This window comes from Rousettus aegyptiacus, unplaced genomic scaffold (assembly GCF_014176215.1).
Source record: "Rousettus aegyptiacus isolate mRouAeg1 unplaced genomic scaffold, mRouAeg1.p scaffold_m13_p_1, whole genome shotgun sequence".
Classification (NCBI taxonomy): domain Eukaryota; kingdom Metazoa; phylum Chordata; class Mammalia; order Chiroptera; family Pteropodidae; genus Rousettus; species Rousettus aegyptiacus.
Window position 1 is genome coordinate 174222791 of NW_023416284.1, and position 11140 is coordinate 174233930.

Here is an 11140-nt window from a genome sequence, read left to right on the forward strand (position 1 = left end):
AAAAAACTTTGCATGATCCCACCATCCTGGGGCAACCTCTGTAATTCCAATGACGTTTATGTAGGCGTGCCAACAGTGACCCTGAGTTCTGGACCTGAGGCCAGCCTAGGAAGTTTGAGATCTTGGGCAACCGCTATAAGCAACAGCACAGAAGGGCTCTGGAGAGGCCACGGGTGAAAGCAGCTAATTAGTACATGCTTCTCACTTGTCAGCCAGCTCATTGGGTGACCAGCTGTCCCACTGAAAGTCCTGTGTTCTAGAGAACCCGTTGGTCCCCAGCGAAACAGGACAGTGGTGACTTCAGCAGATGTTTCTGCGTTTAGACAGCATTCTCCTCTTTTAGTGTCTTTCCCTTAGAAGAAAGACGGGGCAAGGACTTCGGGCAGGTGTGATCCGATGAGAGAACGCTGGAGCCGGGAGCTCTGATTTCACACTGGGCTCTGCCAGTTACTATGTGATCCTGGCCATCGCGGAACTTCCCAGAGCCTGTGAAGAGTAAGTAGCCTTGACTGGTTTGTTACATGGCTCAGAGTAAAAGCCAAAGTATTTCCAGTGGCCTCCAGGGCCCGATGCCCCTGGCCCTTCTTTCCTCTGCACCGCATCACCTACTCTTCCTCTTCTCGTGCACGCCCTTCCAATCACACTAACCTTTGTGCTATTCCCCAAACACACCTCAGGGCCTTTGCACTGGCTCCTCTCGCTGCCTGAAGCACTCTTCACCAAGCAATCAACAGGCTTGTTCCTGTACTTCCTCAGGTCGCCCACGTGCTACCTAGAAGAGAGGCTTTCCCCAGCCACCCAGTGAAAAAGGGCAACAGCCTCCCTCCCCTTTTGTTCCCACCCCCAACCCACACACATCCAGCTGCCCCTGTCCCCTCTCCCTGCTTTATTTCCTTCCTAGTAGTCACCACCAGCTGGGCTGTACTTTATTTGTTAGTAGTCTATTTTCTGTTATCTCCCACTAGAATATAGGCTCTATCATGGCAGAGATATTTGTAATCTTGGTGGCTTCAATAGTGCCAGGCACTGTGAGCAATAAATATTTGGCGAATGAATGCATAGTTGTGATGGCATGTGGTAGGGCATATTTGAAAGTGCTTTGGAAAACGTAAAGACGCCACCCTAAATGAGCTTCACAAACCAGTGGCAATCTGGGAGAAGTTCCTTGCAACGTGTATAATAGCCCCCTGTCCCCCCCCGCCACCGGCAAATGCATATATACTATGTATTTTTAAAACCTATAAATCAATGAAAGAAAAGATCAGCAACACAATAGGAAAAAAAATGGGAAAAGAATATTAATAGGAAACTCGTAGTAGAGGAAATGTGGTGATCAATGACCTTGGGCAGGTAAGTCGACCTCTATGTCTAGTTTTCCTAACCTGGTAAAATAACCCCCTGCCTCCCAGGATCGGGAGTATAAATGAGTTAACACAAATCAACTGCTTGAAATGCTGCTGGCACATACTGCTATATAAGCTTTAGCATGTATCATCGTCAGTGGTCATCGGAGAAATAGAACTGAAAATAAAATACCACTTTTCACCCATCCGATTGGTAAAAAATAAATAAATAAATAAAATTTAAAGTCTAGAAATAGCAACTGTTACGGGTGCGGAAATAATATGTCTATTCTACAATGCCGGTGTGGTGATTCGAAGGAGCAGTCCCTTCAGAGAGCAAGGCGCGACAGTTCCACCGTAGAGTGTATAATCCAGGGCAGCGCTCCCAGGCCTCCTCGACTCTACGGACTCTGGAACGGTGGCGAAGCCTGGATTCCTGGAGCTCACCCCAGACCCGCTGACTCAGAATCAGCAGGGAAGGGCCTGGGAATCCAGATGTCTTGCTAGCACCTCGGGGGACCATTAGTATCAGACAAAGTCTTGTCCTTTTATTCGAGACTTGAAGAGCGAGGTTAAAGGCAGCTTTCTTAGCCAAATAAATTGACGAAAACAAGCTAATGTGTACCAACAGGTGCATTAATTAATAAAATGGGACGCATACAAATAATGGAAAAGTCATTGTAGTTTAGACTTACAGTTCTATATGTCCATTAAAATGAGTCGTAGCAGCACTGTTCGTAATGGCCCGAACCTGGAAAGAACCCAAATGCCCATCCATGGTAGAATGGAGAAATAAATTGTAGTGTATTGATGTGACTGAATACTATGCAGCAATAGAAATAAATGAACTATAGGTATATACGAAAGCATGTATGAATTTCACATAATTGCTGAGCAAAAAAGAAGCCAGACTCAAAAGATTCCATTTATACAGATTTCAAAAACAAGCAAAATTAACATATCTTGCAAGATGAGGGAACTGGCAATATTCTGTTCTTTTTTTTTTTTTTCTTTCTGGGTAGTGGGTACATGGACATGCTTGCTATATAGAAATTTATTGACCTGTAACTTTTGATAAGTAGACTTTACACACACACACACACACACACACACACACACGCACACACGCACACACTATGTGCTTCAATGAAAACAAAATTCACATAAAAATCTACTCTATATTTTGTGGGTATAAATTACACACAAAATATGAGAATGGGCTTCAATTATACACACCTAACTCATCAAATTCGTGGTGTAAGTGAATACTCGGAGGGGTAGATATAACAAATGTTGTTGAGGCCAAGGATGGTGGTTAAAGTAAACTTTACCAAAGTAAAGCTGCCATCTGCCATGCTTTAATTATTTTAAAAATGAAAACGAAAGAGAAGGAAAAAAAGCTAGGAGCAAATATAATAAATATTAAGTTGGTGATTCTGGGTGAGGGAAATAGTGCATGTGTAGTATGTGTTATACTAGTCTTTGTTCTTTACTTTTAGAATGTAATTTTTTTGTTTAAATACAAGAGAAACAAAATATTCTAAAGGGCCAAATTTTAAAAGTGAGGCACTGCTAAATTTGAGGGGAAATATTTATGTTTTATAGATGAATCACAAAGAGATGAAGTAATGTTTCTGAGTCATTTTAATAAGAATAACATTTTTTAAAAAAATCATCCTAACGACTGAATTTGGAGAACAAAATGAAGTAGCAATGTCAATCACGCTCGCCAGCCCATCCGCCTGTTGCTGTAACACACCACAGAAGTTCCCTGGACATTCGCAGTATCGTTTGTTCTATTGTTAGTAACAAAACTGAGAAAATGTTGTTTGCTTGTCAGGACACACAATGCTGGAGCTCTCCCACTTCTGGCTAACAGAGGTGTAAAACAGAGATGAATTAAAAGGATATGGAATAAGATAGAGCTGAACCTCCCCATCTGAAGAAGAAGAAAAATATTCTACAAACAAGGTGGAAACATTGTGAACCCTCGGGGACTCTTAGATGCAAACTTTTTGGAAGAGCCTGTGTCGGCCCCCGCCAAATGGCCCAGGAGTGCCAGAGGCTGAGCAGGCTGTCTGCGGCCCGAGATGTGGCTTGGCCAGAGGATGCTCCAGCTAACACAATTGACTTCCTGGTCTCAGCACCGAGATAAAGCCATCCTAGGAAGGATGCCAAAAATAGGAAGTCTTAAAATACAAAGAAAACAAACACTGTTTTTTCCTGACATTGATCCTTTTGACGTGGACCACCAGAAGATAAGTTATTCCCCTCAAGAGAACATCTCCTAGAAAAAGAGGGAAAAAATATGCATCGACACCTGTGAGCCATCCGATTCCAGACTGAACCATAAAGCCCAGGGGCAGCTTTTTGACTATGACCAAAAGCTACTAAACAGCTGAATTTTAAGCATCATTGCTTTTCCTGTGTCTCCACACACCTCCATGGCGGCTTTTAATGTCTGTGATTTACAACCAATAATTAAGCTTTTAATTGTTATTCTTTCTCGTGCATTTGCTTAGACATGAAAACTATGCCACTCGTTGTTTACTTAGCTTGCTCAGCCTTGATGGATTCAAAGCTGAACAGGCCGACTCATCCAGAGACGGGCAAATTTGCCATCAGGTCCAAAAAAATGTCTGTTCCAAAGATGAAGTCTCCTCCCTAAGCAATGCAACCTCATTAATGTTGGTTTGTTGTGTGTTCGTTGGCTTATGTTTTGTCCAGGATTTTCTCCTTCCCTTTTGGCCAGAAGTTGCTACTTGCACATCATCTTAGGAGCAGAGAGGAAAATGGTCTTCCGGGGCTGCCTCCCAATGCTCTAAGGACGTGGTTTTTGGTTCTCAGACAGCCACTCTCACGTACATTTTGGAAAACATGACAGTAGATGCGTCAGTTAGCTTTCAGAATTGCTGGTCCTTGTAAGGTGCTGTCTTCTCCTCTGGGATGAGGCCACCACTTACTTCTTTCTGTCTTCCACATGGACCTCTATTCTGCACCAACACCTGCCCAATCCATTTCTCACCCATCTCTCCAGGCCCTTGTGTCTTGTGTTCAGGCAGCTGCCAAGGAGGGAGAGAGAGGGGGAAGGAAGGAAAAAGGGTGAGAGAGAGGGAGGGAGAAAAGAGAGGAGGTAGCTGGGAGGGGTCGAGGAGCATGCCATCCTTGGACGTAAAGGAGAAGACCAAAGTGATATGTGTGTGACTGTAAAGTAAGAAGCTAGTTTCGAATATGACTAGAAACTGGCTCTGAAGGCTATCTCTGGGGGAAAATTTGAAAAACTAAATTTACGGTGGATTTTGAAGTGGTGTTTTGGTAGGGGGAGAAATCTCATGACCTTAGAGGGATGTCTCATATTTAATCTTTACATATAACTGGCACAGAGAAAATATAGAGACCTGGCAGACGATGTCTAATGGGGGTTCAGTGTAGGAGTAATGGCAGGATTCAATAGACTCTTGAGTTCATGGCTTCAAGTTCAAACTCTGCACTGTGTACCTTTGACTTGAGTTCAAACTTAAGGCAAAATGTGAAGCTCATTGACTATAGATCACAATTTGGTGCAGAATCAAAAGTTGGATTATTTGGTATTTGGCCAAATAACCAGTGACCATGAGAGAGAGACCCATAGAAAAACCCAAAGCTGCGTCTCTATTCCCTGAGGGGTGTTTACTATGAGGAAGGGGAGAGACAAAGCATAGGTCCAATGGAATCCTTCAAAGGTGTCTGTCAAGTGCAAGTTCAAATCAGCCTTCCTAAGTTCTATGAGTTGGTTATTGTGATCACATACATATATTATGTCATTTAGAATACGTGTGACTGTCACCATGTAACATTTTAAAGTTATAGTTTCTTTAGAAATAGCCTCAGAGATCGGGAAAATGGATCTGGAGAAGCAAATGGAAGATATGGAGCCCGTACCCGGATCTCACTCTTCCCATCCTTGACATTTTCTTCCGTTGACCACGCTCAATAGGTATTAGCGGCAAGGGAGCCCACTGACTCAGCCCCGAAGGGTCCACTCCTGAGGCACAGAGCAGAGTGAACCAGAGTAGAGAATATATCTGGAGCGGGGGTCCCCAACCCCTGGGCTACAGATCAGTACTGGTCTGTGGCCTGTTAGGAACTGGACCACACAGCAAGAGGTGAGTGGTGGGCCAGCGAACAAAGCTTTATCTGTGTTTGCAGGCGCTCCCCAGCATCACCACCTTAGCTTCATCTCAGATCATCAGGCATTAGATTCTCGTAGGACCCCCGGTCCCTGGTGCCAAAAAGGTTAGGAACCACTGCCTTAGAGGACCAAAGGGAGATGACCCAATATACTGCGTAGCTCTTCATCCTGGAAGCTTCCCTTAGCTACCCTGAAAGTTCAAGAGATTGTCAATCTTATGCCACAGAGCAGATGGAAGTGGCATTTTGACTCATCTCATGGCCTGAATGGATGGCAGAATAAGCCTATTTCACTCCATGGCACCACCTCCAGCCCAGACTGACATCTGCAGGCACCAGGTGATGTCTCTGAATATCAGAAAGGGCTCCAAAACTATCTAGACCAAGTCACATCCTCACATTTCAATCTAACAATCATCTCAGGCCTCGTAGGCCCTTCCTGCTCTAGTGAGTTGATGACACATGAAGATATGTGTTTTTTTTTTTTTTTTTTTTTTTTGTCACTCTCAAGTCTTGGTCAGATAAGAGTTTTTGGCTCTGGCTCTGCAGAGCCCTTCACGGCACATGGGTGGCTATTGGATAAGCCCTCAGTTCTGAAGGAGCCCTGCCCACTGGGCCTCCCCCTGGCCAGATTCTCCCTCCATCTCATATTATGAAATATTAGAAATCGGACCTGAATGGACCACATAAATCCTTTCACCCAACTTCCTCCTTATCCAGGAGGAGCTGAGGCTACTGATTTGTACGGGGTCACCCAGCCAATCAAGCTGGCCCAGCGTCATGCTCATGGACCCCATTCCTAGCCCAGTGGGAATCTCCCAGGATGCATTCTCCTTTGAGAAAAACTGTAGCTGTGACTTTATTTTCATACTCTGTTGCTTCAAAGGATGTCAGAGGCCTAACCATACTTCAATAACCCTCACGCGCCTTCCTCCCCCAGACATCTCTTGGCTCTCATTCCGTTCCCGTCTCTCCCTTTACTCCTCCTCCCACTTTTGGTCATCAGTCCTCTCCTTCTATCTCAGCTTCTCCCCTTCCAATCGCTTACAAGAGATTTTGACAGGGTGGGGAGCGAGGAAAAGGAAAAGAACAGGCAAAACAGGGGAGTGGGGAGAGGAGGAAGTACCTGGACCGCCCGCTAAGCTGTCTTCGTATTACTGTACTTCGAATAAATGACTTCACTTCCCTGGGAGTCTGTTTATGTGGCTTTTCCATCGCACTCTATAACAAAGTTCTCCACATTCCAACGACCAGAAAGCCCATCTGGGTGCTCTCTCTTTAATTAAGCGCACCGCTCTTGATCCACTTAACTGCCTCGGAAAATTCTTCTGGAGTGACTGCATTTCTTCTTTGTCAAACCAGTCTGGAAGAGCGGGGTGGGAAGGAGCATCATGAGGGAAAGACGGGCTAAGCTGCGAGCTGCTGCCCTCCTTGAGGCCTGACCAGGCTTTCCGGGGACACCACACACCTCTGGGGACAGCTCTCCTAAACTGGCCTGTGGCCTCGCCTGGGTGTCCTCGGTTTCTCCTTTCTCCAGACTCCTAAAAACTGGCCTTTGACCTCTAATCTGTACACTAATTGGTTTTGTCAATCCGTGAATTCCTTGCATTTCTTTCTCTGGATCAAAAGTAAATTAGTTAGTTAAGGGTATTATCTGTGCACGCATGCATACCACACACACACACACACACACACACACACACTTTGGGGACTTTTTAATCAAACGTGCACATATCATTGCAACTTTCAGATATGCATTTTGTGTTTTACCCACGTGGCAATTCCGACAGTGCTCACTTCACATCAGATGGGCAGAATCTCTAGCGCTGAGGGGTGACGAGAATATTTGGGCCGCTAAGCCTTTCAGCGGGATGTCCCTGCACCATGCTGTTTACCTCCCGCACTATATATAGGCCAACAAGGGCTCAGCGCTCCTTTCTGGGTCTTACCTGCCATTGATGACAACTTCTCATCAGTTAGAGTGTGCAATTCAACCAAAAGGCTGTTTATACCCTCAGGACAAGAAATTGTTCTTATTTTTTTCCCCAAGTAGCAGCCATGTGTCTTATGGAGAACAGTCCTTTAGATTTTTCTGAAGCAATGAAAAAATCGTTACCTGAGAAGCTGCAAGCAGATGCTGCTTTGAATATATAGGCTTGATTTTACATCAGGGCGGAATGTCCTCTTTATGGGAAAAAATACTCAATGGGGCCATTTTAGTTCATTAATTCAATTATTCAATATCGACTAAACGCCAATACTATAGTTTCCAGGGTTGTGGGGTGAACAAAACAGAGTCGCTGCTGTCCTGAAGCTTGCAGCATAGTGAAATTTACAACTGACACTTGCACATTGTGGAGGTCAAGGTCATTGACGGCCCTCAGTTGAAAATATGCGTATAACTTTTGACATCCCTCAAAACTTAACTACTAATTGCCTCCTACTGACGGGAAGCCTTATTCATAACATAAACAGTCAATTAACATATATTTTGTATATTATATGTATTGTATATTGTATTCTTGTAATAAAGTAAACTGGGGAAAGGAAAATGTTTCCTTAAGAAAATTATAAGGAAAACACATTTACAGTATTAATTGAAAAAAATCTGTGTATAAGTGGACCCATGCAGTGCAAACCTATGTTGTTCAAGGGTCAACTGTAAATATAATTAAAACACGAAACAAATACTTAATTACTCTGAAACAAACAAACAGGACCCCTGATGGATAACAATAGAGGAGGATGAATTTAGACAAGGTGTTCATTGTCGTGGAAAGTGAAGACCTAAAGAATGAAAAAAGTGTTAGTTGAGTATGATGGGAAAAGGTGAATGTGCTATGAAAAGAACGGTCCATGCCCATGGGAAGGAAACAAGGAAATGACGTGCGTAAAGGGCTGGGGAACTGTGGGGACCCGTAGCTTTTTCAAGGAAATGAAGGGAGGTTACTGTGGCTGAAGTACAGGAGGTTAGGGAGGCAGGCAGAGGTTAGAACATGCAGCGCTGTGCAAGCCATGGGAATGGGTTTGTATTCTAATCAACACACAATGGGAAACCATTGTACAGTTCTAAACAGAGAGCAACACAGTTCAGTTTATATCTGGCGAAGATAGCTGGCCGCTGGGAAGAACAGGTCAGAGGGAGACAAAGATAGGTATGTAGTGGAGATCCGGTGGAGAGGCAGTTGCTAGGTCTAGGCAGAAGCCGATCTCTTGGCCTTGGATGGAGAGAAGTAAACTGATAGGAAGCACTTTGGCCCCTGGAGAAGAGATACAGTAGGAGTTACTGAGGCATTAGGTTGGGGGCAAGGGAAGAAAGGAATGAAGAACGAGATACAGGCTTCTGGCGCGAAAAACTGAGTTCCTGCGGTGTCATTCACGAAAAGAAGGAACCATGGGAAAGTAGCAGTTTAAGGAGAGTGTTAGGGTGAGCCCGGATTTCCATCCTGAGGTGTACATGAGTTGTTCTCTGTCTGACCTTAGCCTGTGCCTGCTCATTGTTGCTTGTTCTGATGAATACACATGCTATTTGAGCACTCTTTGCAGAAGAGGTGGGGTCCGGGCAAGGAGGAATGTAGGAGAGCCAGCTCTTCACCTCAGCAGGCTTGCTATTGAGATGCCCCAGTGTGATTTGGGGTTTCACACAAGATATTAAATCTGATATTTGTGAAATGTGCTCTAGGCCCCAACTACATCCTGTGGTTGGGCTGGGGAGAGGAGGAGGATCACGAGAGGGAATAGATGTCTGCATCCTCAGTCATTCCCAGAAGTCGGTGTGGAGGCAGAGCGGGAGGACTTGGTGACACTGCTCTTGGGTAATAGTGTCTTGTCAGTCTAAACATTCCACCTGCCACCTGAACCAGGGAATAATTCTCAGCTCAGTTCTTGAAAAAGTTACTAGATAAAGAACTCCACAAACAGTTCTGAAATCAGTATTGCTCCCAAACTAGAGTCCTACGCATATAAACACCCACGGTTCATTTGAAACCAACTCAGGTATGTCAATGTCTTTTAAAAATAAGATCTATATGAAATGACTACTTAACATACTATCAGAAAATTTTTACCACTTCAGCCAAATTGGGGGAAAGACCACTTCAAAGTAGTAAAAATCTAAAATAGAGAGACTTGAATCCATTTTGATGTCTACAATGCTAACCAAATATTTCAACAACCCTCGATGAATAAATAAATATTACATATATGGCAACGGCAATAAAAATGGTGGTCGATTCTTGTCAGTAACAATGTAGGTCAGAAAACAGTATCATGACATTTTTACAGTGGCAAAAAAATGCAAACAAACAAACAAAAACTTGTTTTAAAATGATGTAGCCACAGAAAACGTCCATCAAGAAAAAGCAAAAAAGTCACAGTAATCAGAACAGTGGGACACTGGCAGAATAAAATACAGAGCCCAGAGATAAATCCTCCCAAATACGGTCAAATAATTTTCTTTGAGGGTAGCAAGACCATTCAATGAAGAAAGGACAGTCATTTCGACAAGTGATTCTGGGAAAACTGAATATCCACATGCAAAAGAATGAAGTTAGACCCTTACCTTACTCCATAGGCAAAAATTAACTTAAAATTAATCAAACACTCATTTGTTTAAGACCCTAAATGTAAGAGTTAAAGCTAAGAGCTCTTAGAAGAAAACAGGAGAAAGTTTTATGACATCGGATATGGCAATAATTTCTTAGATGTGACATCAGAAGTAGAGACGACAAAAGTAAAAATAGATAAATTGAACTACATCAAAATGTAAAACTTCTGGGCATCAAAAGACACAATCAACAGAGTAAAAAAGTGAACTTATAGAACAGAAGAAAATACTTCAAATACCGTATCTGATGAGGGGTTTATATCCAGAATATATAAAGAACTCCTACAACTTAATAACAACAACAATAACAACAAAAAGCAACTCAATTTAAAAATAGCAGAAGACTTGAACAGACATTTTGCCAAAGAAAATATATGCACGGCTAACAAACATCTGAAAAGATCCTCAGTATCACTAATCATTAGGGAAATACAAACCAAAATTGGAACTCTGTGTACTGATGGTGGGAATAAAAAATGATACAACTCTGGTGGAAAACAGTATGGCATTTCTTTAAAAAATGAAAAATAGAATTTCCATTAGATCGAGCATTTCAACTTCTGGTTATATACCCAAAAGAATTGAAAGCAGGGTCTCGAAGATATGTTTGTACACCCATGCTCATAGCAGCATTATTTACAATAGCAAAAAGGTGGAAGTAACATAAGTATTCATTGATGGATAAATAAATAAAATTTGGCATATACATACAATGGAATATTACTAATCTTTATAAAGGACAGAAATTCTGATACATACTAACACTTAGATAAACCTGAAGGACATTGAGCAAAGTAAAATAAGCCAGTCAGAAAAAAGACAAGTGCTATATGATTTCACTTATACAATGTACCTAGAGTAGTCAAATTTATCGAAACAGAAAGTAGAACAGTGGTTGCCAGGAGCCGAGGTTGGTGGGTAGGAAGTTGTTGTTTAATGAGTACAGAGTTTCCGTTTTGTAAGATAAAAATAATCCTGGAGATTGAGTGCACAAAAACGAGAATATAGTAAACACCACTGA